General features: G+C 42.9%; 1 protein-coding gene across 2 annotated transcripts in view; it reads right to left on the minus strand.

Moving 5' to 3' along the window:
• The window catches only part of camkk1a (calcium/calmodulin-dependent protein kinase kinase 1, alpha a), a 63,215-nt gene extending 42,716 nt beyond the window's left edge, over positions 1-20,499 (minus strand). The window contains exon 1 of one of the 2 annotated variants that reach the window (XM_079355201.1): positions 19,930-20,499. The gene's annotated coding sequence lies outside the window, so the exon portion shown is untranslated. The remainder of the gene's footprint in view (positions 1-19,929) is intronic. The other variant, XM_079355202.1, reaches the window with a different exon arrangement.
• Between the last annotated feature and the right edge of the window lie 513 nt (positions 20,500-21,012).

Genomic DNA, 21,012 nt, shown 5'->3' on the forward strand with positions numbered 1-21,012 from the left:
TTGGGAAATGGGATTTTGCTACCTGCAGAACTCCAAAAGAAAAAAGAATACTTGGCCTTACCCCTAATTCGGACACCTGCTGACTACCTGCACAGACGCCACCTCAGCCGAGTGACGGATCAGCAAAACAAACACGGCAGCCGTAACAAGAGTCTTACCTCTGGAGTAATGAAGACGTAGAGTTTTGCCTTTAAGTCATGAAATTAATTAATTAAATATAATGGAAAGCATAGATGGAAGAACGCATCAAATTTGTATTTTAAAAAAAATATGCAAATAAGAGTCAATAATCAAATAACCATCTTTCTCTGTGTGCATAAAGTCCAGATCTTGAATGTTAATCTGCATCCCTAACTGTCTGCCTTGACTGTTTAATGTCTGTCCTCACACTTCTGGCACTACCTCAAACACCACTTTACAAACAACACAAACTTCTAGAAGGTCAGCACTTTGTCTCTGAGGCTCCTTAACGGTTTACAGGTCTCTTTAATTAGCACATATGTTTTCTCTCCTCCACATATTATGTACATTGTTGTTATATACACATGAGTCTAATGTTAATTGTATAGGTTTAAGCTGTAATTATGTTTACTGTTAGTCAAACAGGGAGCTTCTAAATCTTGTTTGGGGCTTATTGTATACAGAACAACGTTAACTAATGTTGTGTGTCCTGCATGTCTTCTATACTGCTACTGGATGCCTTGAATCTCCCCCGGGATCAATAAAGTATCTATCTATCTATCTTGAATATGATCAAAACCAGGATACTCATGTGAAATCACTCAGGTTTAAGCACAGAGGGCGGGGCTGTCACATCTGTTTGGTACTTTGTATCCTGTGACTGGAGGGCACACAAGTTTTCTCTTCACCTTCCTCTTACTCATTCACACCAATCATGCACAGTAGAGCAGAAAAGTTGAAGTGAGGTGATTCACCTAAAAACATCACGACCAAAGGCAATCAACTCTGATTGTTCCCTGATTACAAAGACGGGCTGCATGCATCATAATGATGTTAAACGACACCCGAGTGTTTCTTTGCATTTGCATAACAGGTTAACAGCACAAACTGAAAGGTCAAACGTAAGGTGTTTTCTGTTTGTCGTAAGATCAGAGGCGTGTCTGGTAAACATCCTGCAGCTCTGTGTCTATGTCCAGTCCACCAGTCAACAGCAGGGAGGAACATTTAAAAATCATTATCTTGGTGTGGTGGACAATGGCATCTTTTCTGAAATTTCTAAAGATAAACAAATGAATTCTGAATCATTTTTTGCAAGACTGTGGGTTCTGCAATTGTGTCATGCTGTACCTGTATGCTTTTTATATTTCCTTATTTTTGTTTTCATCACTCAGGCTGTGTTTTTGCAGATATACGCAACATCTGTTGTGTTGTTCTGTATTGGTACGTGCCTTTTTGTTGAGGTGCAGAGGTGGTTTTTCTATTGTTGTTACTTATCAACTCGAGTCAAAACAGCAGAATGTTTGGCAGCACTTTGAATCCAAGACAATACAAAAAAAAGTCTATTGAATCAAAACACCATGATTGATGGCTCTGTTGACAAATGAGGCTCCTGCGGCTTTCTCGACCAGATCAGAGGAGGAACAGTGAGAAGAAACCTCAGTCTGTTCTGCTGTGGATTGTTCCACCCTGGGGGTTCTTTGCCACATTATCAGTTAGTTAAACATGTTTTGGTTTGCAGATGGGGTTGGACTTAAATACCACAGATCCATCAGCCAATCCGTCCAGTGCAGACTCGAAATGCCATCAAATGATATAATACGTCAGCACCTGTCGTGGGGATATTTTGGTGAAGTAGTTGCAATAGTTGCTACAGATACATTAATAAATATACAGTTGGCATCTAGGAACCAAAATGATATGTTTTCAATGTGGCTGTCAGTTAGAAATAGGAATCGTTCAGCTCAATGATTGGTTGACCCTCTCGGCATCAACATCACCCGAACCGATGCAGCAGGGTGGTCGGTTTCCGTTTTTACCCTAATGCCCCGCTGGCCATTCTGTCACTGGGCGAGACGTGGACGATGACGAGAAACGGAGTAGCAGGGAGCTCTGCCGTGTCCTACAGGAAAACCTTTGATTACCTTTCACTTTTCTTACTCAACAGAACTTTTCAACCTTCTGACACAAAGTGGAGAGAGTCCACATCTGCGTTGAAATGTCGAGCTTTAACGCATCTTTCTTCGGCTCTTCTCCGTCCGTTCATGGATGAGCATTACACGGCAAAACTATGATCGATGTATGACCCAAATAACATTATTTTAATTGAATTCTGTATTTAGACAGTGTGTGAAGAGAGAGTTAACTGAACCTTGCAGTGGTGGCTTTTCTTCAGTCACTTCATATTAAGTCTGAGGAAGCACTCAGGGGATGATGTGCTGTTTTTTAGTGAGAGCCTCGCTGAAGTGCTCCGGGTGCTGTCGTCCACTGCAGGCAGCTGCTGTGATGCAGAATCTTATTTCTGATACTTGTGTGCTTTCCATCCTGTCAAGAAGAAGTGGCCTCATACATTCTGTCCTGCTCAGTCGTGATGCTGAGAGTCCTTTGATCACAGTTACTGATCATTATTCTCCCTCACCGTTTTCTTTACGCTGCTTAACTCTCTGCTCCATATGAATAAGCCTCAGTTGGTAAGGATGACTCGGCATTATCACTGCTAACAGTTTGCATCCTCAACAGGAGGGACACAGAGTGGAGGGAGGGGGGTGCTCACTCTGGTGCACACAGTTGTGTAAATATGGGATAAAATGCCGCCCTTAATCCTCTTTACAAAAAACAAAATCAAGTGTGTGTGTGTGTGGTTTGAGTGGGCGTGTGCGTGTATGCATGCAAATCCAAGCTGTTCCGGAGGCTTGCTCTCTCTCTCTCTCTCTCTCTCCATCATCTATCAGGCTCAGCCAGTGGATGTTCCTGCTGGGTCTTCCGCCCTGCCCTCTCCTGTGTTTATTTACCCCGGCACTCAGTGTGACCTACATCGTGTGTGTGTGTGTGAGGCGGATGAGATGTGACAAGAGGAAGGAGACAGGAGAGAAACCTGGTGGGCTTAGGGACAGAGGAGGAGCATCTGCAAGGAAAATAATGTTATGGAAGAGATTTCCTATTAAGAAGACACATCTGTGCTTGTCGTGACTAATAATGGAAGCACACAACTGAAAGAAAAAAACCTGCATGAAGAGCAGCTCGTGTTCCTGTTCCTGTTCCTTGTGTGCCTTCGGTCTGAAGCTCATTACCCGTGTGCTGATTCCAGACTGCGGGGGGTATTTCTCATTACCAGCGAGGGCTTCAAACCCTCTTCTTTTTCAGGTATACCCAGAGTATGCACGCTGTTGCCCCGACTTCTGATATCCAACTCCAGGTCTTGCTTTCTTTTCAAGTTTGATAAAAACACCACGCAACTCATTACCGTCGCTGCTCTGCCTCGGTGATGCAACCGTAACTAACTGGCTACTAGCAACCGAAAATCGTAGTGACGTTACAGTGACATGTTAGTCCCGACACTGTTGGAGAACTTTTTTCACATGAACGAAGCACCGAGCTGAACAACGACACGCTACTGTCAGAGAGGTGGAGACATTCCATACGAACAGTCGGCTGGACTTAAAACACTACCTGCTCCACCTGACAGACATAAGTAGACCACGATTTGCTTCATATCAACTGTTGAGTCTGTTGCCTTCAGACATTTAAATTGGTAAAATACCTACATGAGGAAAATGACTACGGTGTTATTTCAAATGTGCAAGTTGTCACAGCTCAATTCTGCTACAGCAACACTGCATCAACATTAAAACAACAATGGACGCTAATAAAGTAGCGCCCAAGTCATAGAAGCAACTAGTAACTGTAACTTGCCAATCATTTTCAGTAACATGCACCACACTGAAAGCCTGTGAAATCCCTGCAGTCTAAGAATGTTGGATGAAGATGAAGAAGACGCTGACGGCGTATAGTGGAGGTTTCATCAGTGCTGATTGCAAACGAAGCCTTGGCTGCAGATGAGCAGCTTTAAATGCTGTTATATTTGGAATAACTTGACATTCAAATGGTCACAAACTAAGACAAGATATTTGCTATGTCAGCGTTAGTGACATTTCTGCTCTGATTAAAACTCTTTCTACCGGTCAAACACTGGTTTACTTTGAGCTGATTATAGATTTCAAATAGAGTTAATTTCATGAGAGTGCTCCTTAATTAGAGACACTGTTCCTCCTGACATTTACCCTTTAATAAGCTTTCAGTTCTTGTTATTTGTAAAAATAAAAAGCTGCTTTCAGACTCTGCGGTGCAGTTTTCAAATTCTACCTTAACAGTCTCATGCAGGCCTTAACTTTCAATCATCTCAAAGATGTAAATGTTACCCGGCAGAGTCTCAGAGGACTGCACACAGATCCAGCAGCGTACTGTATGCACACAGGCTCAGCAGGAGCTGAAATGATCAAAGATCACCGATCCAGTTTGTTTTTCAGCCGTGAGATGAGACCTTTAATTTCTACTGATAAGCTGACATTTACTGAGTGTGGTCAGATAACGCTGCAGTCTGAGAGTGTGTGTGTGTGTGTGTGTGTGTGTGTGTGTGTGCGTGCTGTACAGTCTGAGCTCCACATGTATTTCACAGAATATTCAAACACTGTATGGCTTGATGTGAAGACGAAGTGCGCCTGACAGTTTGATAGCGCGCCACATCACGCACTGTCAGACGCTCCACGCTGCCTCTGATGAATATTTAATTGTCGCCTTGTGTTTCCTTTTACGAATGTTGTGAAATCTCGTGCTTTTATTTTGACGGTGGACAATCGGACGCGTGGTGCTTTGTGTTGACTCCAAGCCATTGCAATGTGTCCGGTACAATCGCTGCATTGCTGTCGGTGCGATGTCAGTCAGGTGACCTGAGGAACGTCATGCTGACACTATTTTGTTGTTTCACACAAACAACTGAAAAGTGTAAAGAGAGGGTTTTCATCATAGTTAATGCAGTGGCCATGAATGTGGACATGAACAGAGCAGATGTGATGCCATTTGTTTACAGACTATTTTACTGACTACTTCCTCCCATCCCCACAGCGCCGCCCATCACTGCTACTCTAGTTAATGCATCTGTTTCCACAGTGAGCGCCATGACGCGCCCACAGGCTCTGCTCCTTCAACTATCAGGCTGTTAAACACTGAACAACTTCAACAGATTATGGTCATTCCTTTGCAAACCTGTAAGGTTTATCTGTTGATGTATCTGTTACTGAATACATTTCTGGCATTGTATACATTTATCATTTGTACTTGTGGTTTTTAGATCTGGCTTCTCACTTGGGGAACTGCACTGTACGCCTGCCGTCATTACTGACAAGTGACTGTATGTGACTGTGTTTGTTTCCTTAACATTGTCCTGACTTCTTTTAATGACGCGGTAGGCTGTGAAACCGAATTGCTCTTCTGGAATTAATAATGTCGTCTGAATCGGCTGTTTAAACATCACGTTCACACTTCACGTCATTTAGTCCCCGTCATGTATTTGTTCCATGAGCGTGTGAAAAACATCTCCTGCCCCACTTTAAGTACTTACTGTAATACCAACAGCAAACACAGGCCGGGTCCTGTCTCACACAAAGACTCTATTCTTCACAATGTTGATGAGAAACTACTGACAGCACAGGAAGTTCATACCTGTCAACAAAACCATCTCGTCATAATCTGGCCTTAAACACACAGCCACTAAAACCCTAATTGAAGTCCTTTCTATTAGAAAATACTTTGCTGTGTGTTCACCTGTCACAGACTAATACCTGGAACTCTCTCTTTCAATCCAAAGGATTAACAGGCAACTTCAGAGACACAGCGAGCTTTCGACGTAAACCTGTTAAAGCCATTCTTTCAGAGCCCATCAATGAGAGGCGATGAGAAAACTGGCAGCTCGGCTCCCCATGGCAGACACCGGATATCAGGTCCATGAGAGGCGATCAATCTGACTAGACAGAAATACTATCGGGGACAATCCCAACCAAATCCAGGGCCACTCTCTCGCTGAGGATGGCTGCCTCAGGCAATTATAAGCCCAGGATTACACAGGATATAAGACTGCAAAGTGGCAAGTTGGATGAGCCAATTATTTCTTCTCTGCTAACGCTGACAGTCAGTCTGCAGCAGCTTCCAGCATGGCTGACCTTCCTGGAATCCAAAAAATGTCCACTGACAAGGGTCTCTCTAACAAGGAAAGACCGCCCACCCTCCATGCAGCAGTCAGATAAAAACCTGGCTGCAGATTTGGACTCTAAAACATTTTCAGGTAGGGTGGGCCATGAAGCCAGTCCCATCCTGTCCTTGTGACCCCGCTGAGGCTGCCCGGTATCAGCTGATCTATTTTTAGGAGGAGTTAGTCAACCGGTCCAGAAGGGATACCAAGAAAAGTCTGAAAGGAACAGAAATCCATAGACTTTCCATCCTGAAATAATCCCATTCAGAGGTTTCAATATAGCCATGCTGGAAATCTGTGATGATGTCAACCTGCAGAGGATTATCTGCTGCTGCTGAAAATGAGAGCCATCCATCTCTGCCGTCTGGGAGTGCTGCTCGATGCCCTCTAAATCCCTCAGAGAGCCAGAGCATCCCAGCAATCTCTGTCTCTGCACATCTCCGTTAGCGACCTGTGGTAAAGTGGCGGGCAGGCTGCCAGGTCAGCCCTGATGCAGCGAGGCCGGATACAGCTGCAGCTTAGACTTGTCTCGCTGTCGGGAATAAATGTAGCCAAAAAAAAAAAAAAGAAAACAGGTCAGCTTGAAGTTTTTCATCACAGACACAAAAAGAAAAGAGCGCGTTGTTAGCGTTCCAAGAGGAAAGAAAAACAGATTAAATAATTTAAATAAAACCATGATCAGGGATGTTAGTGTTGGAAATATGATGTGATGATTCAGCCTAAACTGTGGCATAGTGTTAGTACATTCAAATGTGTTTCAAAAGATTTACATGTTTTATTCTTCTTAACAGCAGACTTCTAAAAACAGACTATAACACAGCAGCCAGTAGGAACTATTCTGTCTTAACTGCCAGTTCACACAGACTCCGAGCTCTCTCAGCACTACTGCGCCCCTCACTGCCACTCTACTAAATGCTTCCGTTTCCACAGCGAGCGCCGGGGTCCATCTTCTGAGTGTGCAAGCAGCACCACATTGCTCTGTTTCGTTTAAAATACGCCGCACGCAGACATCTCACTTTACATAATAGATTGAGCTGGACAGGAAGTTAGACAAGGCAACTCATAGAGCATCTGACTCACATTCATGTTTCCATCACTTCATCAACATTATTTTAAAACAGGCACCGAATAAACAACAAATCGTCCTCAGAAAGACAAAGTAACATGTATGCATGTTTTTGTCTTTATTCTCCTGTGATGTGTTTCGCTGCTCACGTCCAGAATCAGACTCAGTGCAGGGCATGTGCCGTCTAACAGAACAAAAAACCTGTGATGCTGAAGGAAACGGAGTGGAAATTGGCAACAACAGTGAAGGAGAATTACGGAATTCAGAAAAATGTTCATTCGACACCAACAGTGCAGTGTTATCTGTCAAAGCCAGCAAGATTTCAGCATCCATTGACTTCACATCCCGACATTTTAAGACTGTGCATCTTTGATGTAAAGGCGGAAAACCAGAAGCTGCAAAACACACAAAATAATGCACATTTTCTGTGACTTCCTTTGGTGAAAACAACCTGTGGGAGGGGCCACATAATGATCTTCTGCTAACATCTGTTTTCAGCTTTTAAGCACGTTCAAACAGCTGTAAAAAATAAATAAATAAATAAAAACAATTATGTGAATACTTTTTTTTAACTGCACAATTAATATGCACAATATTTACTGTAGCACCAAAAAAAAGTCACACACGTAAATGGTAAGAGACCGATCCACCCACAGTGAGCCACAATGAATATTTGCAGAATTAGGTCGGCACACTCTTCAGCTCCCTGTGGGCGACTTCATTTAACCAGGGCAATGTTTTGATCCACAAGATCTCCCTCAGGCACTTTTCTCTTCTTCACAACACTGGATATTTTTCAGAATATGCTACTGTAAGTGATTAAAAAGCTGTTTCCAGTATTTTAACTTATCAACAAGTGAAAGAACTCACATTCTTGCCCTAACTGAAGCTCAACAAGTGTTTACATTTAATCAATAACACTAGATCTATAAACCCAGTCAAGAAGATGAACAGGGCCTCACTAAATGAACCCAGAAGTTGACCTTGCTTAGCACAGAGGCACAGGTGTTTTACATCAGAGCATCTCTACACCTGTAGTGTGTGTGCTTCTTTTTAAAGTGCTTAACAAATAAAGTTGGATTGGATTGTCAGTGCAACCTCCTCACATCCATTTACCTCCGCTCTCATGTGCCGAGCCCCGTCGGCCGCAGGCTTAGCAAGGTGCCCAGAAACATCCGTCTCTCCAGTGAGGTTTTCTAGCTTCCCCCCCCCAGGCCACCAGGACGCATCCTAATCAGACGCCTAAACCACCTTTTTTTTTTTCAGGTGAAGGAGCAGCGGCTCTACTCCCTCCAGAAGTCCGTGCTCCTCACCCGATCTTTAAGAAGGAGCCCAGTAACCCTCTGGAGGAGACTTATTTCAGCCGCTTCTACAGGCAATGTTATTTTTTCAGTCACTAGCCAAAGATCACAGGTGTAGGTGTAGGAGGATCTTGCGGTGTTGTTCACGAGTGAGAGTGGAACTTTTTACAGAGTGAAGTTCTGCCGGTCCAAATTTTTTTTAAGTGTATCAAGGGGTGTGTCCAAACTGTTTGAACTGCAGTGGCTCAACTGGGACACCGACTTGTGCAGGGGTGGCCTGAAGTTTGTATGGACACATGAATATAGAACATTTACCTACCTCTTCTGTCTGCATTAATCAGATCGACTAATAAGTAACACAAGGTAACGGCAACATACGCAACTTCTAAGCTTGACTCTTCAAGGACTCATACGACCAAAATCACAATTTTAAGTATTTTAAAAACTGCAAACAAACATCAGCCTGTTGCAACAAAGCCTGGATAGTCTATGTCAACATAAGTACCACCTCTGGCGAGGCAAATAGCCAATCGTAACCAAGGATTTTGGGGTTGCACAATAAGACTTCAAGGTGATGCCACCCCTCTGGACAGGCCTGTATGTGTATGAAAAACAGCAGCATCACCAATGCTGCATTCCTCCTATTTACTAGTTGGAAAGTGGGAGCAGCTCGGAATAGCCCAAGTTGGAATCCAACATGGTGGCTACATGCATCAACCGTACGTTAAAGCTGTAACTAAAGTGTTTATTAGCCACTTGCTCCTCTTGTTGTGAGATTAACTCAATCATACCGATAGTATCGTGACAGTTCTATCTGTAGGTATGTCGTCATGTTGTGTTTGTGCACAAACTATCACGTAGTCATCGTCTGACATTAGCTAACAAAACAAAGGTACTCCTGGAGGTGTCCATGTTGCTTTTCCGACGTGCAACTGGAACACGCTCAACTCGGGTGTGACGTCAGTTCGGAGGTAAACTATGTTGTTATGTTCAGCTACTTTAAATGAGCGAGGACAGCGGTCAGCAGTCATCAGACTTAACAAAGTGATGTCCTGTGCGATGTACGATGTAACACCCTGTACTGTAAGTCACTTTTGATCATCACTCAGTTTTCCTTCCAGCTCGTCCTGAACTGTTTTTCAGAGAATCCCGACTGTGACAGAGGATGAAGAGCTCGTCCCTGCAGCTGTTCTGTCTCTCGCTGCATTTTGAACATCAAAAAAACTAAATGCAGATTTTATTTTTTGCGCTCTTATCTCTCTGGAGCAGATTTCTGAATGTGCTTTTGGTGGTAAAAAAAAAAAAAAAAAAAAAAGACCTCTGGGAAACATATCAGACATGAGGTTGTGTTGTGTGTGTTTGGAGAAAAGGTCGCAGTCAGAGGAGTTCAGAGACTCCAGCATTAACAGGCAGCTCGTATTACAGCAGCCCATGTTCGGCCCTGCAGCACTTTAGTGACTCATCCTGAAAAAAAAAAAAAGGACTCCCTGAAGAGAGAGGGATCGTTTCTTACAGATCATGGTGACACTTTAAATCAAGGTCACAGTATTCACTATGAACTAGTCACTTATTAGTTTCTAGAGTTTGAGCCCTCTGAGCCGTGAGCCTGTTTCTGAATTCATCTACCCTGTTATTAGCAGCGTTGAGGAGTCTTTTATGCTGGTGCCAGCTACAAAGAGAAATTTACATGCAGGAGCCAGTAGAGCGGAGCCGAGGTTGGTCGATGCAGAGGACGAACAGTTTGCTCAACCAAAATAGGTTGCTTTGTCAAAAGTAGAGCGCTTGAGTTGTCTGGCCCAGGGTCAGATCATTCTTCTTCCTCCTCCAGGATTCCATCAAAAGGACTAACGGCTCTGCAGCTCCATCATTCACAGGGATGGATATTTCTACCAGCCTCTCTACAAGCAGACATGAGCAGCAGAAATAGTAAATCACAGTGCTATAGACACACTGAGAACATGGGGTGCTGTCAGCACAGATCTTTGCTGAGGTTTAAGCTCTTCTCTGAGGCTGGCAGAACTCACTGAAAACACAAACCTGTCTTTAGAGCTGCGAGAGCCGATTCCTTCCCCGGCATCGCTGTCACTGCTAAGCTCTCGTAGACAATGTGCCAGAGCCTCCTCTGCCACCAATGTAAACGTAATATAGAAGCAGAGTGGGGGGGGGACTTTCTAAACCCGATTATTAAAGAGTTATTTACCGAGGCACAGCGCAGTAAGCACTTGAGGAATGGTTTCTTGTCACAGCAGGTGAAAACAATTAAAGCAAAGCCTCCCCATGTACTTAAAGGGGAGTTCAGGACCTGTTAAACCTGGACTCCGTTTGTCTACATGACTGACAGGTATTTCAAGTTTTGGAATTTATTTTGTAGATTTGAGAAGTTTAAGAAGTGTTGTTTAAGCTGTGACACAAACAAAAGCAGTGAACGATCCAGGCATGTAGGTGTTCCTCCGACATGTAACATCTGCTGTAATGTTTGTTGATGCTAAGTGTGCTAACTGTGGATCAACATTAGAGAAAGTACTGCAGGTAGAGAACGTTTATTTAAGGTAAGATCCCCTTTCACTGCACCGGTGCAAACCTTTTCGAAGCCAACCTGACTTTACTTGAGAAAGAGAACGGGGGGAGGGGGGGGGGGACCAACGTATAGAAGTTGGTCGGCGAGCTGGAGAGGTGCCAGACCACTGCTTGAGCACTGCCGAGGTGCCCTTGTGCAAGGCACAGAACTCCCATGCAGCTCAGGATGCACCTCCTAAGGGCTGCCACCCTGTTTCGATCGGCAAGTCTCATTGTGTTATTGTGCCTGTTTGGTCAGACAGTGCAATTAAAATAAAAGTCACTAAATGTTCCTAAAAAAGTCAGTCGTCAGGCCTGATGTCATCGGCTGGTTGATTCACCGGTCGGACTCTTGTATTTAGTTATCCAGTTGGGAAATTATGCGTTTCTTAATCACACACACTTGGTGTAGGTTTAAGCACCTTCGAGAAACGAATAAAGAAAAGTCCTTTCTTTGCATATGTGACACCTTCAGCTACGTGGAACTAATCCACATTTCTTTATTTAGACGTGTGTGTTTTCTGCTCACCCCATGTTGTGGTCAACACACACCTGTTCTTCACCACAACTAACACAATAAAAGCAGCCGTGTTTCAATGGAATCTTAAGTAAACAACTATGGTACCATCTGTTTGTGTACATCTCATTACTACTGTATGTAAGAGAGAGCTTCCACACGTGGGCTGCGTTAGCCTCTGAGAGTGTGTGGGCTTTCACTTGAAATCACAGAGCAGAGTATCGACTATCTTTAGCCGACTATTATCCAGATCAAAAATCTATTTCAATCTGTACATTGTCATGCCCTGTAGGATGAAGGGAAAAGCTGCTACAATTCTACAATTCATTAATCCAGAGCGACAACAACGACCAGCAAAGATATGGAGAGAGGAAACTAAGTCAGGAAGTGCTAACGAACAGCTTTCAGTCCGATCTGACACACCGGTGCTGACAGGCAGAAAAAGACGGCAACCTAGTAGAGAGGCAGCCATGAAGGTAGGACTCTGGCTGTCTGTGGTAAACCCAAAGGAGTTCACTGTGACAAGCAGACACAGGGGGACAGCTGTGTCAGTGTTTGTGGGTGATTTCTGGACAGCATGTAGACAAGCCTCTCTGGAGGACGGACATCAACTCAACCAGACATCAGTTGTTGTTACTTAGCCCATCAACCATATGTAGTGAAAAAGAACTGGGGTTTCTTTCAGTTGAATTTCTTCACTGGTTTTGTAACTTCCTAATTGTAGCCACAGCCGAGCATGAGAAAACTTAAATATCAAGCTTCACAGTGCTGCAGTCAGCCAGTCGATGGTGTCGAACATGTCTTCAAGTTTGGATTGCTTCAACAGTGCTTACAATAAGATGAGTCAGCAAAAACGGTCCCTACGGAAACAAACGGGCCCTCTTAATTACAAATTACAAACTATAAACAAATTAGCAAACTAACTTATGCTAATATCTGGCAGAAAAGGAACATTTTCCCACAGCTCTGCTTGGAAAAATAGCACAACGACAAAAACATTTCATCACGATAAATCACATTTTATTCATTAATGGCATTTTGGCATTGATTTGACTCAATGGCATTTTACCTTTATTTTGCATCTGAAAACAAAAAACATGTTCAGCATTTATTTGGAATTTTTTGTCCTGTCTTTAGCTGAGAATACTTCATGTGTGCTTTTATTTTGAAATAAAGTAAAGTAAAGAGCTTATGGTAGATCGAAGGTCAGTAAACTACTTGTGAGCATTTGTTTGAACAATCAATCTGTATAAAGACGCTATCAAGTCTTTATACTGATTATGATTGAAGTTACTGTTACTGTTACTGAACACTCCCTGCATGCGTGCTGTTCATTTAAAAACATCCTTTTTTTGCTGATTCTCTCTAAAGCATTTTTATTTATGCCGTGGTCTTCACTTGTCATGGTCTTCTCATTAGATAGCACCAGAAACAGAAGAAATGAAAATAACAATAAAGTGCAGTTCCATGCTAATCTTCATCTGGAAGGCTGGGGACCAAGGACTCTGTTCCCTCTGCTGTGAGGGGAAGTGAAGCATCGGGGTCCACATAAAGTGAAATATAGAGAACAGAGCAAAAAGGTCATATTGGGCTTAAATTCAAACTTGTAAATTATGGTAGTTTTTTTTAAGACAGTGATATTAACAATGAAGTGCTGAAACTTATCATATTCCAAAAGTGTTTGTTCCACAAAAGCTATTTTTATTGGGGGTGGGGGGGGTTTATGGGTTTTAGTGATAATAAATTCAAATCTAATGGTCAAAAGTACCAGAATCTTATTTAGCTACTTTCAGAATACTCATTTTGCCAAATATCATATTTGTATGGCTCTAGATGCAATTTTAACATTATCATTTGTGACTTTCATGTCATGATCGTGACTAAAGAATTTTTGAAAAAGCCCCCCCAGGACCAATAGGCCCTGAGTGGTTGTTATCAATGTCATTCAAAGATCCCCCAGTGTCCTTCTTCTCCATCACTGTGACTACAGGGATGCTGAGGATGACTATCTACGGAGCGCCCTAAGGGACAAAATACCACAAGATTAATTGTGATTAAAAAGAAAAAAATGAATGCCTCCATTTCAGACCTCAGTTAATTGCAATTATCTAGTAAAAGCTGACAGCCCTAACAATTACATCTGACTGACAAAATCTGTCATTGTGAAGAACTCAATCAAGAGAAGGAACAAATTAATTTCTTCTTTTTTCACTTTTACCCTCCAATAAGTCAGCCACACTCTTCACACAAACATGCTCAAATAAAAGGAAACGTACTGTCGTAGGTTCCCAGTGGGGGTCTCATTCATGCAGGTGTCTTTCATACACGGACTAATGAGGACCGAGGTGAAGTGCAACTCGTTTGGAGAGCAGGCTACCTCTTGAATGAGCTTAGCTTAAAGATCTAAGAACCCCGGAATACTCCCTGGTTGTGCTTTGAATAATGAGCACTAATAAAATGCAAATGTGTTCTTCGCCTCATCACACAGTAAGAACTAATGAGGACATGTGAATGTATTCATACCATCATGCTGCAAAACACCCCAAACACCCCAGAACAATTTGTAACTGAATTGTTCCACTCAATTCAGAATTATAGCCGTTTTTACACACGTACTCCTGGAGGTTTCTGGTGAATTTCACAAGAACTCCCCCTGAAATCCTCCTGATCTGGTCGTCTAAACGTGCAACTCACAGACGGAGACTTTCCCTGTCAGATGGAGAGGAGGGGCTGGGGTCTCCTGAGCAGTGCTTTGAGGTGGCCGGTACGCTCCAGGATCGCCAAATTAATTCTGCCTTTTGTGCTCAAACATGCAGATCACCTAATGGAAGCTAACAATGTATTAAGATTTCTATTGCCACTTAAGCATTTCATTTCAACACAATGTACTCTATTCTAACATAAAGAAAAGTCTACTGCCATGCTAGCAGCTCTGCAAGACCATATAGCCCAGTGGTTTTCAATTTGTGGGTCGGGACCAAAAAGTGGGTTTTCAGTGGGTCATGAATGTTCGAGGTCTCTTTGTTATATCATATGGGTTTTTTTTTTACGGTCTGAGCTCTTTTATGAATTAAAAGATATCAAAAATGGGTCCCGATTTTCTCATAAAGCAGTTGGTGGTGGGTCCAGAGGCCAGACCAGTACCACGGGTATAGTTCAAAGTGAGCTGTGTCAGCTGTGCAAAATGCTAACATACTGTATGAACAAGAGAACTGTTCAAAGCTGACAAGCTAACATGCTTGTGTTTAATAAATGTAACGTAAACCATTCAGGTGCTGTAATATTCTTTTACAATATTAGTTTTACATGGTAGCATTTAGCATGCTAACTTTCTCTTATCAGCAGAAAAACAATGAAATGAGTCTGAAGTGAGATATACCATTCGACATGATCGTTTATTAACGTATCAGTAGGTATAGCTTTTCAAAACTGACAGGGTTTTTTTTTTTCAAGCCTCCACCATCTTTGAGTCTAAAATGTGAAAATTGTTGCACAGGTGATTTTAAAGAAGAATGACAGGCAGCACATAGCTGATATTTTTCTCATGCGTGTGATCGTTGCATGCTCCCTCCAATAAAGCATAGTAGATGAGAGATGCATGATATATGATGCAAGCCGTTTCTGATCCTGCTGTCACGCCATAAGGTCAACCGCTCAACATTTAACATTCATGCCCGAAGCAAGAGAACGACATAAAGATATAGCAGGATGAAAAGGCAGCAGCTTCTATTATCTCCTAGTCTACAAATAATCAAAACATTGTCACTGGAAAAGCTTGTGAGGTCAAATTTAAATAATATGCAGACTCAACAACACAGTCCTGTCAACTCTTCCTCGCCACTTTTTCCTTTATTTCCTGGTTTCTGTTCGGTGCACTGAGGGGAAAAATAAGAGAAACTCCCTGCGGCTGGAGCATAAATCGTTCTCCCCGAGTGCAGCTCCCCCCCCCCCCCGAGGGAAAATCCTCCAATAGTTGTTCAGATACGTCATGTCAAGTCAAAGTGGTGGACCAAAAGAGCAACATCCCAATCCCTAGAATCAAACTGCTAGCATGGCTAAAAAGGCGAAGGCAAAGATTCCTTTAAGTTTCTGCTCCCTAAAGAGTCCATACTCGAGCTGGACTTTTTGGGACTGTAATTAATACGTTAAAAAAAACAAAGACATTGCAGCAGATCATTTTAAGTAGTTCACCCTGTGATAAAACAGACCTATCATTTAACTTTCATCTCCAGTTAGGACTCAAAAATAATCAAATTGAGCATCATTTTAAATTGGTTCAAACATGATTTCTGGACAGCTGGCAGACGATCGTCAAGATTTCAAAGAACTGGAGCCTACATGTCCCATCTATCTGTCAACACTACACACAGCCAGTTTGTACAGTAAGCATCCTTTTACAGATGTGTATTCCCCAATCGTGTAGTCCCTGTGTCCACCCTGATGACATCACTGCAACATCTTTATCATCTTTGATTGGTTTGGAAGCTCTGCAGACACTGGACTTTGTACTTTTGATTAACATAACCTCATAGTGTCAAAATGATTTAAGTGATATTAATCATTATAGAGGCTGCGCAGACGTTAGCGCTGTGGCTTAACATCGAGGAGGTTCCTGGTTTGAATGCCCGTCTGACAGGAGCCACTCTGTGGGGAGTTTGCATGTTCTCCCTGTGCTTATGTGGGTTCTCTCCGGGTACTCCGGCTTCCTCCCACAGTCCAAAGACATGCTTGTAAGGTTCACTGGTGACTCTACATTTCCAATAGGATTGAACATGAGTCTCTGCATGTCAGCCCTGTGATTAAATAGCAACCAGTCCAGAGCGTACCCGGCCTCTCATCCAATGACCTCTGGCGTCGCCTAAAGTCCCACGACCCCAATCGGCAACACAGTACGCATAGACTGTATGGACATCGTAGGTCAACTATAGCTGGATATTAGTACACATACTATGGTGTAGTACCATAACCGCAATTACAAATTCATCAAGTGCTGAGGTTCCTTAATGAAAACACGCGTCAGACTTGGACGGGGGGGGGGGGCTGCCTTGCCATGCACCAGTGAACCCAAAGACATAATGTTAGTCACACGATGCGATGTGATTCCCTCCACAAATACCTGGAGAGCTTGCAGGAACGGATTTCAGGGAGGAGCTGGTGCTAACGGTTCCAGCTCTGTAACAGTACCAAATACAGCAGGTACAGCTGCTCCTATGTTCTCACAGCTGTAGCTTCAGAAAACCTGTGAGACATCAAATAAAGAGCCTCTCAGTGCGTGCACCGCAGCGCTGCCACACGCCTTAACACTCCAAAATAGGAGACACCATTCAGTCGACCTTACAAGACAGCTCCAATCTCAGAGGGACACTATTGTGTAGAAGAAAACGCCCCTCTGTGAAGGTTTCTCACAAGAAATCAAGAGGAAATGAAGTTGGCTTTATTTATAGCACGTGTTTGTGAAACAACAACTCAACCTCTAATGGATGTTCAGATGTAGAAATGGGCAGGTTATGATGAAATTTAAATTTTCATTTATTTCTGAGTGCCTGTAAATGTCTTTGAGACAATTTCGCACACACGTGGAGACAACAGGCGGATAAAAACACATGAAAGAACAAACTGAACAAAGCCAATGGTACACTGGTTTGACTAAATGCAGAAGAAAAAGTCCTTTTTACAATCAAGCTCAGCTCTATGTGGATTCAGTGATCGCACTCAATTAGGAAGATGAATGAAAAACAGAAATCTGCTGCAATAAGAGAAGCAGAAGCCGAATCTTAAAGTGAAGGGAACAAGCTCGTCTCTGTTTATTCACTCTGAGTTTAGTATGACATAATACAGCTGAATGCTGTCCAAGCCAACTTCTAAAACAGTTTACAAGATTTATTAAAGACATTCATATAGCCATAACAGTCTCACACACACACACACACACACACACACACACACACACACACACACACACACACACACACACACACACACACACACACACAATCGGCTTATTTCTGTCTCCTCAGTCTTTCTCGAGTGATTTCCCCCGAGTGCTGGAGGAGCTGGAAGCTGTTGACGTGTCCTCTTTTTCAGGAGCTGGGTCGTAGCTGTGGCATGATTACCAAAGCCCACACAAAAAAAGTGTTGGGGGGGGGGGCATACATGCGTCAGCAACAAAAAGTGGCCACGAGAACAGAAGTGATACTGACGATGCTAATTTAAACCACTCAGAGCTGTCTTGAATAGAAGATGTGCAAAACTCAAGTTAACATTTAGAGACATCACAGTAATGCTGAGCTCGCTTTGTTCGTTGCAGTCAAATGAAATTCTGATGTCATTTTTTTTGTTTTTAAATCCCTCAAAGGAAGTTGGTATGGGATGACATGGTTACACTGACTGTTGTACTTGCAAATATCCAATTTGGCATTAGGACTCCTGAAAATACAGTTCCTGTTAATGTTCAGCATGTTTGATCACATTTTTAACACTCTGTTCTCGTTTCACTAAACCGGCCAAACCACAGATTTGCTGCAAGCCTGAGGGACAGAACAGGTAAAGGACACAGAACAAGGTCTCTGAATCCTGGAGGTCGTTTGGCCTGGAAGTCTTTTTTCTTTTTCCTGATATTATAAGCTTGTCACACTTTGCATGACTTGTCCAATTTCTGGCATTCACGGCTCACACAGTTGCCTGAAAACTATAAAGTAAACCCCACGACATGCACGTCGAACTGCTCAGCAACAAAACACACAGACACTTCAGCACATTTGCAATTCAGCCTCGGGACAGCTCAGCAGTGCTGGTTTTAAATGATCGTCTAGTGAATACATGAAGTATCACCAAACTGTCAAAGTCTCCTCAACCAAAACTGAAAGTGGTTTTCTCTTTGCTGAGCAGACACTGCGCAGGATCTCTGCTTAACGTCTTTCATGCCTTCAGTGTTTCAAGGTGCAGAAAAAACACAAAGACGATTCAATTTGAAACCACCTTTCAAGCAAATCAAAGGAACAATTCAGTCCCGTGCCTCAGGAAAGATAGATTAAACAAGGTGCCCACCTGGGGAAATGAGAACCACTTGAGGCAGACATGAAGCTTTGGCTTTTGTTAATTGGATACCGAGTCACTGTAGAGCAGCGAAAAACGATTTTGCTTTATTTGTGACAGAGAAAACTTAAGTAACTTTGTGCTGAAGGAGGTAATTTAACAAGAAATGCCTAATTAAATTTACAAATGACTGACAGGTTAACCTTACACAAGAGGTCACTAACTATGTATTCACTTCATCCAAAATTATGGAAAACAGCTAAAGAGGATTTCTTTAAATAGGTGTTTCTTCCTGACTGTTTGACTGTGCTTTTCAGTAGCATTGGAACTAATGTCTTGTGTCCTGCATGTCTTGTATACTGCTACTGGATGCCTTGAATTTCCCTCGGGATCAATAAAGTATCTATCTATCTATCTATCTATCTATCTATCTATCTATCTATCTTGAATATGATCAAAACCAGGATACTCATGTGAAATCACTCAGGTTTAAGCACAGAGGGCGGGGCTGTCACATCTGTTTGGTACTTTGTATCCTGTGACTGGAGGGCACACAAGTTTTCTCTTCACCTTCCTCTTACTCATTCACACCAATCATGCACAGTAGAGCAGAAAAGTTGTATACACACGGAGATATTTAATTTACATCTAGAATACGGAGAGCAATAGAAACCCAGCATTTGAGAAGCTGTAACAAGGAAACAAAAAATAACAGATCAATAGTCAGTCCATATTCATTGGCATATAGATCGATCATTTCAGCACTTCATCCCACTCTGGTGTCCACATTTATAGGCAGAGGGGATCATGTGATCACAACAGACATCCCTGGAAATCATTGTGCAAATCCTTGTTTTACAACTCGAGGAAAGACCTCCTCCAGAGGACCACTTAATGAGATCCCGTTCCCCTGACAAAACTTCTGTTGGGGCGAGGTGACAGTTATCATACGACAGGTGCATGACACGAATCACCGGCACACAACCTGCGTGCATGCATGCTTTATTTTAGTGCAGCTTCCTATTTCATGGCGCATTGTGCGTGTCCACGCACGCGAATGTGCGTAAAGTGGTTAAAATCCACAGCAGCTGCAGAGAAGTCAATATCCTCCCGAGCAATTCTCCAAACAATAAAACACGTGCATTGTTGCAGCTGCAGAGCACCAGAGCGAGATGTTCAGCTTTACTTACCTTTTACACACACTGTGACATTAATGCTCTACAGATGGGATGATCGTAAAAGTTTCACTTACCCAAATTTCAGCTCGGGTCTGTTCGAGCCCCTTTAAAAGCGTTCCTGCAATAGGGATCCAGAGGCGTCCCGTTTGGAACCCACGGAGCCTGCGTGATTCCGTCCACCGCAGATTATGAACGCGCATACAATCAGGAGGGCATCAACGCTCACACGAGCCGCTGAGCTTCATGTGTGGCGGGCAGCAGCTGACCTCAGATGTGTCCCATGTTTCACACCTTCTCTTCCGGAAAACACGGACGGACCAGCCCACACCAGCCCGTCAGAGCGCGCTCACACACAGCGGCTTAATGCACACACGCAAGCACGCACACACACACACACACACACACACACAGCCTGCAGATCAGCCGGCTGTTGTTGCACCGCTGCCTCGTGCACACAGCAGCACTCACACACACTTTGCTGCTGCTTTGTGAAGCGTCGACAGCGCACGATTAACCCCAACTTTTATTATTCTACAAGACATGAAGCCACGGGTCCTAAGATCCGCCCTGTTTCTGCAGCAGCACCAAATGTGTGCCATGGTTCACCTCACTGTTATATCCTGCAGTGTCTTAACTCCTGTTTTCATCACGACACATGCAGGCAATATAGCCCGTTTCAAAATGAAACCTGCCTAATAGGATTTTTTTTACATTGCTCGTCTATTTAGTTTTGACACACTGTTTATAGAGCAGACGTGAAGTTAGCGCCTCTGCTGGCCATATTTCTAATTTATTCCCCAATTCACAAAACGGGAATGAACGTCTGAATAATTATTGACTATCTATCTATCTATCTATCTATCTATCTATCTATCTATCTATCTATCTATCTATCTATCTATCTATCTATCTATCTATCTATCTATCTATCTATCTATCTATCTATCTATCTATCTATCTATAACTTCATTAACAGAACAACCCTTTCACATACACACTCACTGTATTCTCCCAGTGTTATTCAAGTGAAGTTTATTCACATAGAATATTTTTTCATGACACAAGGAGACTGTTGCTGGCATGATCTATTACAAGAGCAAGATATACAAGAATGACATGTTTAGCAGGAATAAGGATGGGAAAGAAATTGAAGAAGA

The sequence above is a fragment of the Symphodus melops genome (genome assembly GCF_947650265.1).
Source record: "Symphodus melops genome assembly, chromosome: 11".
In the NCBI taxonomy this organism is placed as follows: domain Eukaryota; kingdom Metazoa; phylum Chordata; class Actinopteri; order Labriformes; family Labridae; genus Symphodus; species Symphodus melops.